The sequence below is a fragment of the Piliocolobus tephrosceles genome, chromosome 2 (genome assembly GCF_002776525.5).
Source record: "Piliocolobus tephrosceles isolate RC106 chromosome 2, ASM277652v3, whole genome shotgun sequence".
Classification (NCBI taxonomy): domain Eukaryota; kingdom Metazoa; phylum Chordata; class Mammalia; order Primates; family Cercopithecidae; genus Piliocolobus; species Piliocolobus tephrosceles.
Window position 1 is genome coordinate 72966608 of NC_045435.1, and position 15151 is coordinate 72981758.

At 39.8% G+C, this 15151-nt stretch overlaps 1 protein-coding gene across 1 annotated transcript in view; it reads right to left on the minus strand.

The window, feature by feature from the left end:
* SYNPR (synaptoporin) overlaps positions 1-15151 on the minus strand; it is a 327584-nt gene that overhangs the window by 200085 nt on the left and 112348 nt on the right. The gene's annotated exons all lie outside the window — the stretch shown is intronic.

Below are 15151 nucleotides of genomic sequence, written 5' to 3' on the forward strand. Positions count from 1 at the left end.
GATTCAGTTTCCACATTGCATTGGTTCAGGTTTTTACTTAAAGAAGCAGAAGTTGACTGCAGTTCATTAAGCAGAAAACAAGTTCATTAAAGAATAGTGAGTAGTTAAAAGATATTGGGAAGTTTAGAGAATTGCGCTTAATGCCAAATTTCTAGGAATAATGCCCCAAATTATGCTCCAAAACTAGCCTAACAAGATGAATGCTGCTGCCCTGCCATTGGTACTGTTGAACAAGTTCCTGTTCACACTGCAGCCTCATGAGCCAGGCACTCAACCCAACCATCACTGTCCTCCTCAAAGTCAGGGGTTTCTGCTGCCCCTCACCAGCTAAGTAGATCCCAGTGTAAGCATTTTTCCTCAGATTATTCATTTCTGAACTGAAGTCTAGTGGGGGTGACCCTGATTGGTGGAGGATGTTCACATGCATGTGTTCTAGCTGCAAAGGAGGCTGGAAGTGAGTTTTTAGGCTCCCACCTTGGAAACCCATCAATTGGAAAAATTCTGCAAAAATATATGGGGTATTTAAAAGATGCAAGGCAGACACAAACATGATGGAAAACATGACCAATGCCTACTCCATAAATCATTATCAAAATTTTGGTATCTTGCTCAACTTCCTTTTGGTAATGAGCCTTTGGCAATTTGCTTTACCCATTACACCTGAACTGATAGTACATTAGGAATTTAGCCTGCTATCTGCCTGACATAGAGCAGACCTAGACCCTGAAAGATTTAAAAAACCAATCATAAACTTTGTTCAAAAATCTCTATTTGAGATCATAGAAAGCAACATTTCAGTGCATAAACTCTGGAATCTAATGACCTGAGTTTGAAACTCAGGTCTATCATTTAATTAAGTTCATGATTTTGGTGGACAAGTTACCAGAGATGATAAAGACAAGTGTCATGTCTTGCTTTTGCAGTATGTAGCCCACATCTGGCACATAGTAGACAGTTAGTAATTGTCTGTTGAATGAATAAATGGATAAATAATTGCATGAATGAGTGACTTCTGTATTCATCACAACAAGCAAAGTGAAGCTGTGTTAACAAACAATGTGCAAGTCAGTGGCTTGAGACAACAAAGTGTTTTTTTTTTTTTTTTCTTGTCCACTAAAGAATGGATGGGGCTCTGCTCCATGACACCTCTTCCCAGGGTGCTAGTGAATGGAGTTTCTACTCTTTGGAACACTGCTGGGGTACATGGAAGGCGAACATGGTTAATTGTGCATTGGTTCCGAGAGCTCCCATGCTGATGTGACGTCTATCACTTCTACTCATACTTTATTAACCAAAGCAAATTATATAGGCACACCTAATTCCAAGTGGGTAGAACAGTGCTCAAAAAGAGAGTTTGAAATACATAATGGACAGCAGAAATGATGGCCTTAACTTTTCTGAATTTCACTTTACCCATCTGTAAAATAAGGACAATAGTAGCGTCTACCTCATAGGGTTGTGAAGACAATGAATCACACATAGTAAACATTCAATACGTATCTAAAGAACAATATATAAGCTTTGTGAAATTCATAAGGAGCATTATGATATAAAGAGTATGAATTTTAGGAGAATTTGACCACCATGGTTCTCACTGTACATCTTCGTGGGGGCAAGACAGCAGAGTCCAGGATTAATGCCAGCCAAGAGTCAAATGCGGGAATTAATCTGCTGCAACCTGAAAGTAGGACTCACAGTGAATGGATGCAGTACAGCAAGATGTGATCTGGAAACATTGGTCTTTGTGCTTTTCTTCCCATCCTTGTTTATGACCTTGCCTCCTGTCAGTCAGAGGCATCACTTTGCCTCAAGGAGAACTGATATAGTTACAGTAGAAATGTAAAAAGAACAAAAAAAAATCGATGTTTAGTTTTTCTGAATTCTAAAATATGTTCTTAAAGCCCACAGGAGAAACAAAAGCTTTGAAAGCTACAGCTTTGATATATAAGGAGACTTAGGAGAAAAAAGGGGCTTTTGAGAATGAAAATAGAAGGCCCTGAGGAATGAACAAGGGATATAGGGTTTATGCCATAGACCATGTTGGAACAAGAAGAAAGAAAGCTGCAGATGGATTGATCTTTAGGGAGGCAGGACAAGATTCACCTGGCTTGGTGGGGTAGAAAAGAGAGGAAGAGGGTAGAAGAACTTAAGATCCTACAGAGGTTGGTGGGGTTAGAGAAGAGATACCCCATGAAGAGAAGTGGAGGGCAGAGTAGGTGTGGAGACTGTGAAAACACTGTGGGCAACTGTTAACTTTAGGTGTCAACTTGAGTGGATTAAAGGATTCCCAGATAGCCAATAAAGCATTATTTCTTGATCTATCTCTGACAGTGTTTCTAAAAAAGATTGGCATTTGAATCAGTGGACAGAGTAAGGAAGATCTTTCCTCGCTCCATGTGGGCAGGCACCATCCAATCCATTGAGGGCTCAGATAAAACAAAAAGGCAAAGGAAAGATGAATGTGCGCTCTCTCTCCTGGAGCTGGGACACCCTTCTTCTCCTGTCCTTGGGTATCAGAATTCCAGGTTCTCCAACTTCTGGACTCCAAGACTTGCACCAGCAGGCCCCCAGTTTCTCAGGCCTTCTGCCTTGAACTGAGAATTATACTATCAGCTCTCCTGGTTCTCAGGCCTACAGACTTAAATTGAGACACACCACCAGCTTCCCTCATTCTCCAGCTTGCAGACAGCATGCTGTGGAACTCATCAGCCTCCATGATCACATGTGCTGATCCCCATTACAAGTCTCCTTTCATCTATCTATCTATCTATCTATCTATCTATCTATCTATCTATCTATCTATCTCCTATTGGTTCTGTTTATCTGGAGAATCCTGACTAATATAGCAGCCAAGGAAAAGCCAAGCCAAAGCCTACAGATTTCCACTGCCAGTAGGGAAAGCACTACATATCACCATATTGATGAACCATGCTAGCTAGTTTTCTAAAGATGCCTGTGAATCATTCAATAGAAAGATGGCCCTAGTGTGTCCAGTATCTCTGCCAAGCCCCAACACAACTGGGCATTAGAATTCCTTTCAAATGTCTCGAGGTACTGTAATCTTCAGAAAGGCAGTTGATATCAGCATGGTAGTGTTGAAGTGAGAGCCCTAGCATCTGTACTTGGGTGGGAAGACAGAGATACCCATTCTGGGTTACAGTCTAACTTCTGAGTACTCTTTCTACTTACCCCACCATTTGTCTTGCTCTCTAACAAGATAAAATTGCACTCCTGGATCCACCTCTCAAGGGGACAATTTTGACATGATATATTTTTTTCCTTGAGCAAAGATATGGTTGAAAAACATACATGATTACAAAGAAGGCATTTAATTTGTATGATATTAATGCTGACAAATAAGTAACAGCTAAGACGTATTGAGCATTTACTCCTTGTCAGGTCCTATTAAACACTTTAAATGGAATATCTTACAATAGCATTATTTCCATTTTATAAATAAGAAAATCAAAGTCAAGAGAGAAATGTCAAACAGGAAGCTAGGATGATTTCAATCCAGATTGGCTGATTTCCGCATCCTCAGATTTGACCGTTATACTACATTTCTCCCTTATTATACAAAGATAAGTTGTTCATAACTCATGTAATCCTTCATCCATTCAAGCATTTTTTGACCTTGCTGTAAATTAAGCACTATGTTGACAACAGGGATAAAGAAGTCAATTGGACACCGTGTTACCGCTCTGGAGCCAATCCTGGTCTATGCTGTAATGGTTCATTATTACTGCTGTCCTAGGCTGCTTATGGGATTTCTCCATGGAAAAGATGCAATGGAAATACCTTTGTGCAAGTTTGACCACCAGGTACATGTGTGATCCAGGGAAGTAAATAAATCATTTAAACTGTCTGGGTTTTGTTACCTGTTAGATATTTTCAATCCTCCAATTATAAGGTCCTGGGACAAGGACAGGTAGAGCACGAGCTCAAGGTATTATGAAGTCCAAGAAAGTTCAGAGGCAAGTTAATATTCTTTAGATTCTCAATTAGTCAACATGGACCAATCTGTGGCCATCCAAAGGGCACCAAAACTCTTCTATCAGCAGTAAAAATTTCTAGACTGGAACTTACGTTTTGGTCATGACTTCTCATTCAGTGTGGGCCTCTAAAGTTAACAGAACACATTTCTGCCATCAAGGAACTAGGCAACATTGTCAAGACAAGAGACTTCTTCTGTTACTCTAATGAGACCTCTTTGTAAGATTGCTCAGCTCCAAATTCTACACCCAATAAAGCTTTCCTTTGTCTTTTCCACTTTGGGAATTTTTGTTTCTTTCTAACCAAATGCCTACCTGCCTTGTGTGTCTCTGTCTTCTTTTCCTCTTTGACAGGCAGTAATGTGCCACGGAGAGAGAATCAGAGTCAGGTTCGGCTCTCGCCTGTCCTAACTGAATGACCTTGGACATAAAGCAAAATCTTTCTCAGTCTAGGTTCTTAATTTTTAAAAAAATGGAATGATATCACCTACTTTCTAGGGTTCTTGGAAGATTAAAAATAATACATTCCCTAAACCTGGCACAGTGATGAATAAAAATAAAGCATGTACTAAATACCTAGCCCATGCTTAAGTGTTCATTATTTGATTTCTTCCTTCTTTTTACGTTTCTTACCCCAAGCCAATGTTTTTTTTCTACAACAAAAAGAACAAATCTCACTGAAAATATAGGGATGTTGGTCCTGACAAGTACACAGGGCATTGGTGGGTTTCTTTTTTTTTTAAGCTGCTTTCTAAACCCACGCACCTCAAGACTTGAGTGTTATACTCATCTTATTATTGTTCTCTGACATTGATTTCCAGCGAGAACACAGGCTTTGGAGTCAGACTGTCAGTGCCCAAATCCCAGCTCTGCCACCTTCTGGTAATGTGATCCTGGGCAAGAAATTCAACTTTTCTGATCCTTGATGTCCTCTCTACAGGACAGTAAGAATAAATTGAATACACCCATCTCCAGGTAGTGTTGTGAAGGTTAAATGAGAAGCAATGATTGAGCGCCTATCATAGAGAAAATGTCCAACCAGTGCTGTTATTTGCACCATTGTTACCAAGTTGTTATTTTTATTGGAATCAGCACATTGACATGTTTTCCAGTAACACAGCATTCAAGCAAGGCTTTGTGGATTCTACTATTTAATGTTCTTTACAAATCCATTTATGCTCTTCTATCCTCTGGCATGTGCCACCCCATCTCTGACTCAGAATCTTGCAATAGTCTTCTAACTGCTCTCCCAGCCTTGCTTCTTCCATACCACTGTCCACATGGCAGCCTGAAGGGTCTGTTTCAGGCATTAATATGATCATCTCACTCTCTTGGTCAATACCTTTCACCTGCTTCCTACTGCTCTTACGATTAAGTTCTTTCTTTAACACAGTCCATGAGTCCTGTGCTGTCTGGGTCTCATCTATGTCTGTAGCCTCAACACAAAACAGGGCCTCCTCCATCCTTTGTGATCTAGCCATACAGAACAATTTACACTTCCTTGAAGGAGTGGAAAGCACACAGCCTTCTGTGCTTTTCTGTTCACTCTTGCCTTACCTCAGCATTTGGTACAAGTTTCCTATCAGTTTGTAGAACATTTCTTTGGAGAAGGTTTCCTTAACCTGTGTTGTGTGTTTTCCTTGTGGTTTTATAGCCTCATGTATTTCTTCTGTTAGACCACTTATCACATGGTTTACTGTTTTCCCATTGAATTCTGAAGCCCCTTTCCATAGACAGCTACAGAGAGAAACTGAGTCTACCTTGTTCATCACTGCATGCAGTCATGCTTCTCAATTGAATAAATAAAAATAAAGCATGTACTGAATACGAAGCCCATGCTTAAGTGTTCATTATTTGATTTCTTCCTTCTTTTTTACGTTTCTTACCTCAAGCCAATGTTTTTTTCTACAACAGAAAGAACAAATCTCACTGAAAATACAGGGATGTTGGTCCTGACAAGTACACAGGGCATTGGTGGGTTTTTTTAAAAGCTGCTTTCTAAACCCACTCTCAGAGAAGGGAAGGACAGAGATTGCCTAGACTGGAGTAGCTGGAGGTAGGGAGCCAGTAAAACTGATGTCCTGTTCCTTAGGACTGTCACCAAATAATGGTATGGATTATTGCATCTGCTTGGTTCTCATCATATGTGACACACAGTAAGTACTCAACAAATGTTTGTTGAATAAGTGACCAAATAAATGATCTTATGTTCACCTGCACTGCTGGCTGGTAATTTCTGACTACATACAGTTAGTGCAATGACACTCCCTTTTGTAGACTTTTAAATCCCAGCTTGAGAGGGGAGGTTAATTTTGCCTAACCCCTGAGATTTATGTGAAATGTGTTAAATAAATGAAGCAGATATTCTATTTAAATAATCAGGTGGCAATTGCTTGTATTAAAAGGAGAGTACTTTCAAAATAAAAACAGGATAAATATCTAACAAATATTAATACTCTGAATTATGATTTTTATTTGAAAATAAATATAATTAAAATATAAAGTAGAATGATCATGACCATACAGGTTATGTGAAGCACAGGGTCTCTGTAGTGAATAAAAAGCATGTAATTAAAATTTCATTGAAATGATAGTTTATAAAAATGACAGTCTGACCCAGTTCTAAGGAAAATCAGAAAGATACTTACAGCTTAAAACGTTCCAGTGAAACCTTGAGGCAAAGCTTTAAGATAATTGATAACTGATTTTCTTTTAAATAAGGGGTCCTGTCTCAAAAACTTTTTTTATGATTTTCCTTAATATATACTACATAATTCATGTGAGACTATTATCATTGTTGTAGATCTTTGTTAAGAAATCTATTTTACTATAATTCTATTCACTGTAATTTCCTTAGTAACAGGCTGCTCTCTTTTTCTTTTAAAAACTATTAAAATGTCATTCACATCACATTCTAGATGTGGATCCAGCTATTCCCAATAGCTATTCAAAAAACGTAATCACCATAATTATTGTTGACATCTAATTAACATTCAGCTTCCTTTCTACAGCATCTACAGCTGGACAAACCATCTATTCCAGGATAAAAAGAATGCTCTGTTGCCTTCTCTTCAAAACATAAAACAAATCAGGATCCTAAACACCTGGGCTCAGTGTTTTTGTTCTCCAGTAAATGGTGGTTGGAGGTAGAGCAGCTAATGGGAACACCTTTCTAAGTATTATCAACTGATAAATTGAACCCAGTCATATGAAATTAAATCCACCCTACATGTGACAGGAATGCTGATGTTTATATCCAAGGTAGGTGTTGCGGTTGATCAAGGATGGCTCCCAGAGTCTCTCAGTGCACGGTCTTTTGACGAGGCCTCCCTTCATCCGGCTCCTTTCTCTCTGGCTTACTTCATCATTTGCTACCCTCTTCCTTGTTCTCTCTCAGGCTACATCCTGGTCTCCTTCCAGTTCCCCAACAGCATGTTCTCTCTCACCTCTGTGGCTTCGACTATGCTACCCCTCTGTCTTCTTTCACTATTGTAATGGTTGAGGGGTGTAGGCCCTGAGGCTAGAACCTCGAATTGCATGTCTCAGCTCTCCATACTGCAAGTATGACCTAGAGCACATTAGCTGTGCTGTCTCATTTGTTAAATGAGGATGGTATCCAACAAATGTACCCACTTCATGGGGTTATTGTGAGGATTAAATATGCCTCTGTCTCATCCTCTCTCTCTGTGTGTGTGTGTATACACATGTATGAGAATGTGTGTGCGTGTGTGTGTGTGCACGTGTGTGTGTGTATCAAACAGTATATATATCAAACAGTAACTCAGTAATGTAGTAACACAGCATTCAACCAAGAGTTTGTGGACTCTATTATTTAATGTTCTTTTCAAATCCGTTTATGCAACATTTAGGCAATTCATTTAGGCAAATCCATAGTCCAGACTAGGAACTGACAACACTTTCACTTCTACCTCCTTCAATCAGCCAGAGCATGTTATATGGTTGAATACGAAGACAAGATACGAGAAAATATGCTTCAGTGGGAGGAACTACAGAGTTATATGGCAGAATGTGGATGTAAAATTATGTTACTTGGGAAGGAGTAAACTATAGACACAATAATATATATAAACATTCTCTCTCAGTTAATGTTTACTGTATGGTCTCTTCTCCTGTCCAGAGACCCCTGGTCTCATATTTGAGGTCATTATCTCTAGAAAGGCTTCCTTAGTGTTCCAGGACATTTTATCCAGAGATTCTTTCTTCATGTTCCAGAAAAGTTTAGTTCTCCATCCTGTGTGCCCCCACAGCACCTGGTACTTCCACATGTGCATCACCATCACACTTGCAATGACTGTCAAGTGTGCTATGCTTTATTATTTGTGCAACAAATATTCCTCCAGCTGCCACTCTGTGCCAGGAACTGGGAATATAGCAGTAAACGAAAAGAGTTCCAGGCAGAGGGAACAGCTAAAGCAAAGGCTTGCAAGACAGGCTTGGCCCAGGCCTCTAGCTTCACCTCTTTTCCTCTCCTTCAGTGAATGGCCACAAAGCACACTCCCACTGCTTCCTCTATCTTGGAGTCATCCTAGCTATGCCCACAGTCACAAATAGGCTGGCCTTTTTTCCTCTTAAGGTTTTGTCATAAAGAGGGGTCAATCCAGTTAAAATAGCAAAAGGACAGAGTTTCCAGAATCTTTTATGGTTCTTGTCATCACAGACGCTGGATTATAAAATACTAACTCGCTTTTGGGATGAGAACTAGGATTCATATTGAATTTCTATCCTCTAATTTTTATCATTTAGAGCAGTGGTTCTCAACTGGGGGAGACTTGGCCTCTCCCCATTCTACCCTTAACCCCAGGCCCCAGGGACATCTGACAATGCCTGGAGACATTTCTGATTGTCACCACTTTGCAGGGAGTGCTCCTCATGTTTAGAGGCCAGGGATGCTGCTAAACATCCCAGAGTGCACAGAACAGCCGCACACCAAAGAATTACCCAGTCCAAAATGTCAATAACGGCTGATCTAGAAAGTGTCTTCTTTAAACCCCTCCTTCCTCCTTCTGGCTGCAGGGGCTCCTTCCTCTGCAACATTGCTCTTCATTTATGAGCATGTAGGCTTGAATATATGAAATTAAGGATGAACAGCGGGGGCCTATTTGTCTCAAGAGAGAAATGCATCTCTCTTAGGATCAGCAAACTGGAGAAGACTTTGTTCTCTAGATACCTCTCTGGCAGAAGACATTGCTTTCTGTATCTCCTACTGGCCTCATGTTTCTCAACTTTCAGAGAGACTGAGCCCAGGGATGACAAATTGGGTTCATCCTGCACTACCACTTCATTAGATGGGTAGCAGCTGTTTGGAGCACAATTTTTATTCCCACAAGGATTCCCAAGGCCACATTCAGGCTCTGCAAAAAAGCGCAATCAATTAGTGATGTCTATCAAGAATACAAGCACAGTACCAGGTATATGCCATCTCTTCATGAGAGAATAGCTCTTTTTTTTTTCTGCCATTGACCTGATTCCATAGTTCATTTTATGCTCTGGGCTAGACACACGACTCTAAAAAGTTCACAGTTAATGCCGTTCAAAACTGCACAGATCACCTGGGGAAGCTAGTGTGCAGAAAATGATGCTTTTCTGTGTTTTCTCCCTACCTTCTCATTCTTTGTCCTTAGGAACAGCATGGGAGGGAGGGAGACATGACCACTGATGTCCTGTGATTGGAGTGGCACTTCCTAGCCACACCTTATACAGTTCTACTCGGCAGTGGACATAATGATCATCACTGTCCTTTTCTTCTTACTTCTAATTGACCATAGTGATCGCATGCTCTTAACTGAATGGCTCTCATCAAGCATTTATTTGATTCGTGGATGGTCTGAGTGCACACACACCTGCAGGCCACTCATCAGCAAATTCAGCTGTCCTCTTGGGTACTTGCTTTGTTGTTTCCCTTACCCGTCCTGCCAGCCTGCCTGCAGACTTCCTTCTAATACCTTTATGAGTACATGAATGCCATCTCTACCTCTTTTCCTTTTCCCACCTGCATTATAGGCCTCAAAGATGTTTTTGTAAACCACCTCCCTCTCAAGCTGAGTCCTCTTGTTATCTTCATTAAAAAAAAACCCTTTTTGGGGGTATTACATCTAATTCCTATACCCCCATGTTGCCTCTGCTGTTTGTTGCTTTTGTGCCAATTTTGCTTTCCTTCTGGACACCCTCAGAGGATTTTCCATCATATGTATCAAGCCATTCTGTGTTGCTGTACCTCTTCACACACTGGCCCTACTGCTAATTTAATTAATTTAGATTGCTCTGCTTCCCCTCACTACAGAATCCTTGTTTCATTTCAGGAAATTACCTCTTCCCCATTTTGTTCACTTTGATGATGAGTTAACCTAGTACTTGCCTGTGGTGGGTTTGACATATGTCCACAAATTCTTTGACACTCCTGTCTTTGAGTGGTGGAGCCTAATTCCCCTCCCTTTAAGTGTGGGCTCAGCTCAGTGACTCATCAATGAATAGAATGTCGTGACAGCAATGATGTATGACTTTCCAGGTTATCTTGAAAAAGGCACTGTGGCTTCCTCCTTGATCTCTCTCTTGGGAAGTTTCCTGCTGCGTAGAATATCAGCTGCCATGTTTTGAGGACATACAGGCAGGCTGGTAGAGAAAGCCATGCGACAATGAAATGAGGCATTCTGCCAACAGGCAGCTCTAACGTGCCATTGGTGTGAGTAACCCATGTTGGAAGCAAATCACTCAGTCCTTCAAGTTACTGCAAATGTGACTGACATCTTGACTTCAGATGTCAAGCAAAAACTCAAATGTTTCATGCAAAAACTCATATTAGACTCTCCCAGCTAAGCTGCTTCTGGACTCCCGACCTGCAGAATCTCTGTGGGATAATCATGTCTCTTGTTGTTTTATGTTGTTACATTTTGGGGTATTTTGCCATGCACCAACAGATAATGAACACATTGTACCTCACTAAGAAGATAAGAAGTAGAAAAGCCCATGTATCAGTTAGCTATAGCTGTGTAAGAGCCACAAAATCTTATTTTCACACAAATATCAGCATTCTTTTCTTTGCGCTTCTATAGGTCATGAGGATAGCTCTGTTAACCTTGGCTGACCTTGCTCATCCTCTACAGAATGGGTTGGGGATTGGTTCACTTATGTGGTTCTGCTTCATTTGACTCTCATTTCCATTGAACAACAGGCTGTCATAGGCATTTTTTCTTTTCATGGAAATAGCATAAGCACAAAATAATGAGCAAAAATAGGGGAAGCCTTTTAAGGTCCAGACTAGGAACTGACAATCAGCCAGAGAAAGTTACATGGTTCAATACAAGGACAAGATGCAAGAAAATATGCTTCAGTGGGAGGAACTATAAAGTTATATGGCAGAATGTGGGTGTAAAATTTTGTTGCTTGGGAGGGAGTAAACTATTGGCACAATAATCTAGTCTACCACAGGCAAGGTCCACCTGCTGCAGTCTGAATCCAGATTCATACATTGAAACCTAGCCTCCCTTTTGGGAGGTGATTGGGCCATGATAGCAAAACCCTCATGAGTGTGATTACTACCCTTGTACAAGAGGCCCCAAGCTCCCTTCCACCATGGAAAGACACAGCAAGAAGGTGCCATCTATGAGGAATGGGCACTCACCAGACACCAAATCTGCCAGCACCTTAATTTTGGACTTCCAGACCACCTTTAGAAATACATTTCTGTTGTTTACAAGCTACTCAGTTTATGGTATTTTGTTGTAGCAGCCAGAAGGGACTAAGAAACCCTCAATGGCCACTGGGACTAAAACTGATCTAATCTGATGGCCTCTTGCAGGAATTTGAATCTTAAATGGTGCAAAGTCCAACATTTTGCATCTCCTTCATTCTAGCCACAGGTCCTGATGTAGCTTTTCCTACCATGAGAACAGTGATATATTTCTGCTTCCTAGCCCAATAAATGTCTTAGTTTCTGCCTATTTTTAAGCCTGAGTCTCTATCTTTCATGTCAATTCCATGAGCTTCAGATACTTTTTCAGTAACTGTCCTTCTGCTTAAGTCAGTTGGAGTCAGTTCTGTAGCTGGCACCAGAAGAATCCTTAAAAACTGCAACTTCTCTTCAGATATCTGAAGCCAGCTACATCCCAGGCCTTACCTTCTTCCCAGTTCACCATCTGTGGTCCCCTCAGATATTCCTCAGGGACTGTGGTTTAGATTCCTCCATCATTTAGTTACTGTTATCTGAATACATTCCTCTGAAAGTACACTCTTAAGTGGCAGATTCAAATACAGGTCTCTATGTATATTTGACATTGCAGAGAATAAAAAAGGTGTATCTCTTCATTCTAGATAACATGCTTTTAATATTGGAGACTAAGATTCCATCTGCTTTTACTTCCAATTCAAAATCTGAAAACTTAACCTTTTTTAAGGCACTGCTGCCAAGTACCAGCTCTTATGCTCTATCTACGCAGTCACTTTGTCATCTTTTGAATTGGAAACCCCTTCTAAATTTAGGAGTTGACTTCATTTACAGAAGACCAAGAAGGACAATCAAACTTGGGATGAGCCATGTCCCCAGAAGCAAAATATTCACTTGATCATTTTGTAGCCCAGGCTCTTCTACAAGGTTCACCCTCTTTTCTTCACCACACCACCCTACAACAGTGACCGCTTTTCCATCCTCTGTCCATCCCCAAGAGTAACTGGAGATTCCATTTCTCATAATGTCATGAGTATTTTACATATCTTAAAATGATTTCTTTGCTAAAGCTATTTCTATATTTGTCTCAATGTCACTTTTTATTTTCTTTAAAGGCAATCCTTAGGCCCCAATAGATAAGAGAATTAATGTCTCTTGAATGCTTTTATGAACCATTATCATATTTTTTGAGGAAGCTATCATCTTCTCCATTTTTCAGATGAGATGAAGGTTTTTATAGAGAAAGTAACTGATTTGTTCAAAGTCATACAGCTAGTCAGTGGCAGGGTATAGGTTGAAACTGAATCTGCCTAATGCCAAAGTTGGTAGTCTTTCCTCTGTACCATATTAGATGGTCTAGTATTGACTTGGCTTCTGATACCATAGAACTTCGCAGCGAGTAAGACCTCAGGAATTGCTGAATGTAGTGGTTTTATAACTGTCATTCTCTGGGTCCAAGAGTTTCTCAAAAGTGCCTTAGAAGCTGCCAGAAAAAGGAGAATGCAGGAGGAATTAGGCAGAGAAAAGGAAGTAAGGGAATAAGTGAAAGGGAGGCAAAGTAGGTAGAACTCTAGACCCTTCAGTTTTGTTTTCATCAGATTAGCTCAATTTCCATTTTATATACTAGAGTTCCAACTAAGATTTTTTAGGGGTTCTGCTGCATTAAACAAAGTTTTAAAACTACCAGTTTAAATCAACTCTTTCATTTTCCCGATCTATGATTCTGAAGACAAGTTAGGTGGTTGGTTCCAGATCTCAGTTAATAATAGTCCCAAGATACTTTGCATCCCAATACAGCACTTTCTCTTCTCTCCCTCCCTAAAGCCTTCTTGAATTAACTCCTCCCTTCCCCCATCCCCATATTTTTAATGTTAATGTTTTTAAAGTTTTAGGCTGTTCCCTCTTATTCTGTCTAGTGCTCAAGAAGCCTGAAGTTATAGGCAGAGTTCTCACAGGAAATAAAACAAAAGAAAATGCAGATATGAAATATTTAAATGCTACAGTTTGTGTCTACATCAGATTTTAAGTATTGATGGTCCCTGAGCTGAAGGAAGACCTCAGGCCTCCATCATACATCTTTTCCAACTAAAGACCTGATAGCCCAGAGATTTATCCAGGAGTGTTCTTGACACGTTAAGAAAAAGGATGTTATCGATCTAGCAGCTGAAGATGTTGGCTAAAAGAGAGGTGATATCTGAACTAATATTATTTCTGACAGGGATACTGATTTAGGATGCCTTAGGAAAGAGTGACTGAAAACGTCTCCCCTCCTTCCTCCCCCTAGACATGGGATATTGACTTGCTCACAGAGTTGATTTTATAATCCTCTTCCTCAGGTTTCACTTCTACAAAACTCGTTTTGTCAGAAAGGGAGCTCTTGAAGTTTCATTTTTAGGCTAATAGCTTTTCCAAAAAGCAAGATCTTGAGGAACCTTGTGATATGGATGAATCACTGATTTGAAGGGCAATTAGAGAGTCCTTTTATAGTGAGGGCGTACCAACTCCAGAATTAATTGTGGAGCGGATATAATGCAAAAGACTATGCAATGTGCAGGGGAAATCACTCCAAGGAAGTAAGTTTGTAACACGTCATAGCTGTTTTCTGTCTGATCAAGAGTTCAACCATGGATGTTGGTTGTGCCTGTGTGGTTATTATTAGGTAACAGCTAACATGATTAGGCTGCTTTCTATGGGCTAGCCATTGCTTTGAATCCTTTCCATGTTCTTATTCATTTAATCTTCAAAAGAAATGAAGAATTTGAGGTAAAGAGCTTAAGTAAAATGGAATGTTTTAGAACTTTTAAATCCCTCAAAAAGGGAAAAACGTAAAATCCCAAGGAATGACTTTGTACCCACCAGATGAGAAAAAAAAGAACATTTAAGTATGATACCCAATGCAGATAAAGTTATAGTGATAAAGCTATGTACTCTGAAATAGCTAACTACATATAATATGTATATACATACAATACTTGGCATATATTAAACATTCAAGGTTTGTTATCTATCATAGCTACTTATTACTATTACCTCACATGTAATGGGAAGACAGCACTAGCACACATAAGGTGAGCTGTGTGACCTTAGGTATCTTACTTAGCCTCTCTGATTCTCTGAACCTCATCATGTCTATTTGAAAATATACATAATTATAGTATTTTCCTCACAGGATTGTTATGAGTTTCAGGTAGGATACTGTGTATAAAGTGCTTAGCACAGTGCCTGGCACACAGCAATTACTGAATCAACAGAGCTAGCATTTTTGTTACTGTTATTATTACTACACATATTTTGCCAGCCACACTAAAATCAGTAGGATAAATTCACATAAAGAGTCATAAAAAGATTTATGTCCACTTCTTAAGATTTCTTATAAGGAATAATTCAGTAGAGGCAAGAATCAATGTGTAAACTGCATTTGGTAATATTATTTCCAATAACCTTTTGGTTTAGGCAGAGAAGAATAGCTATCCAACAG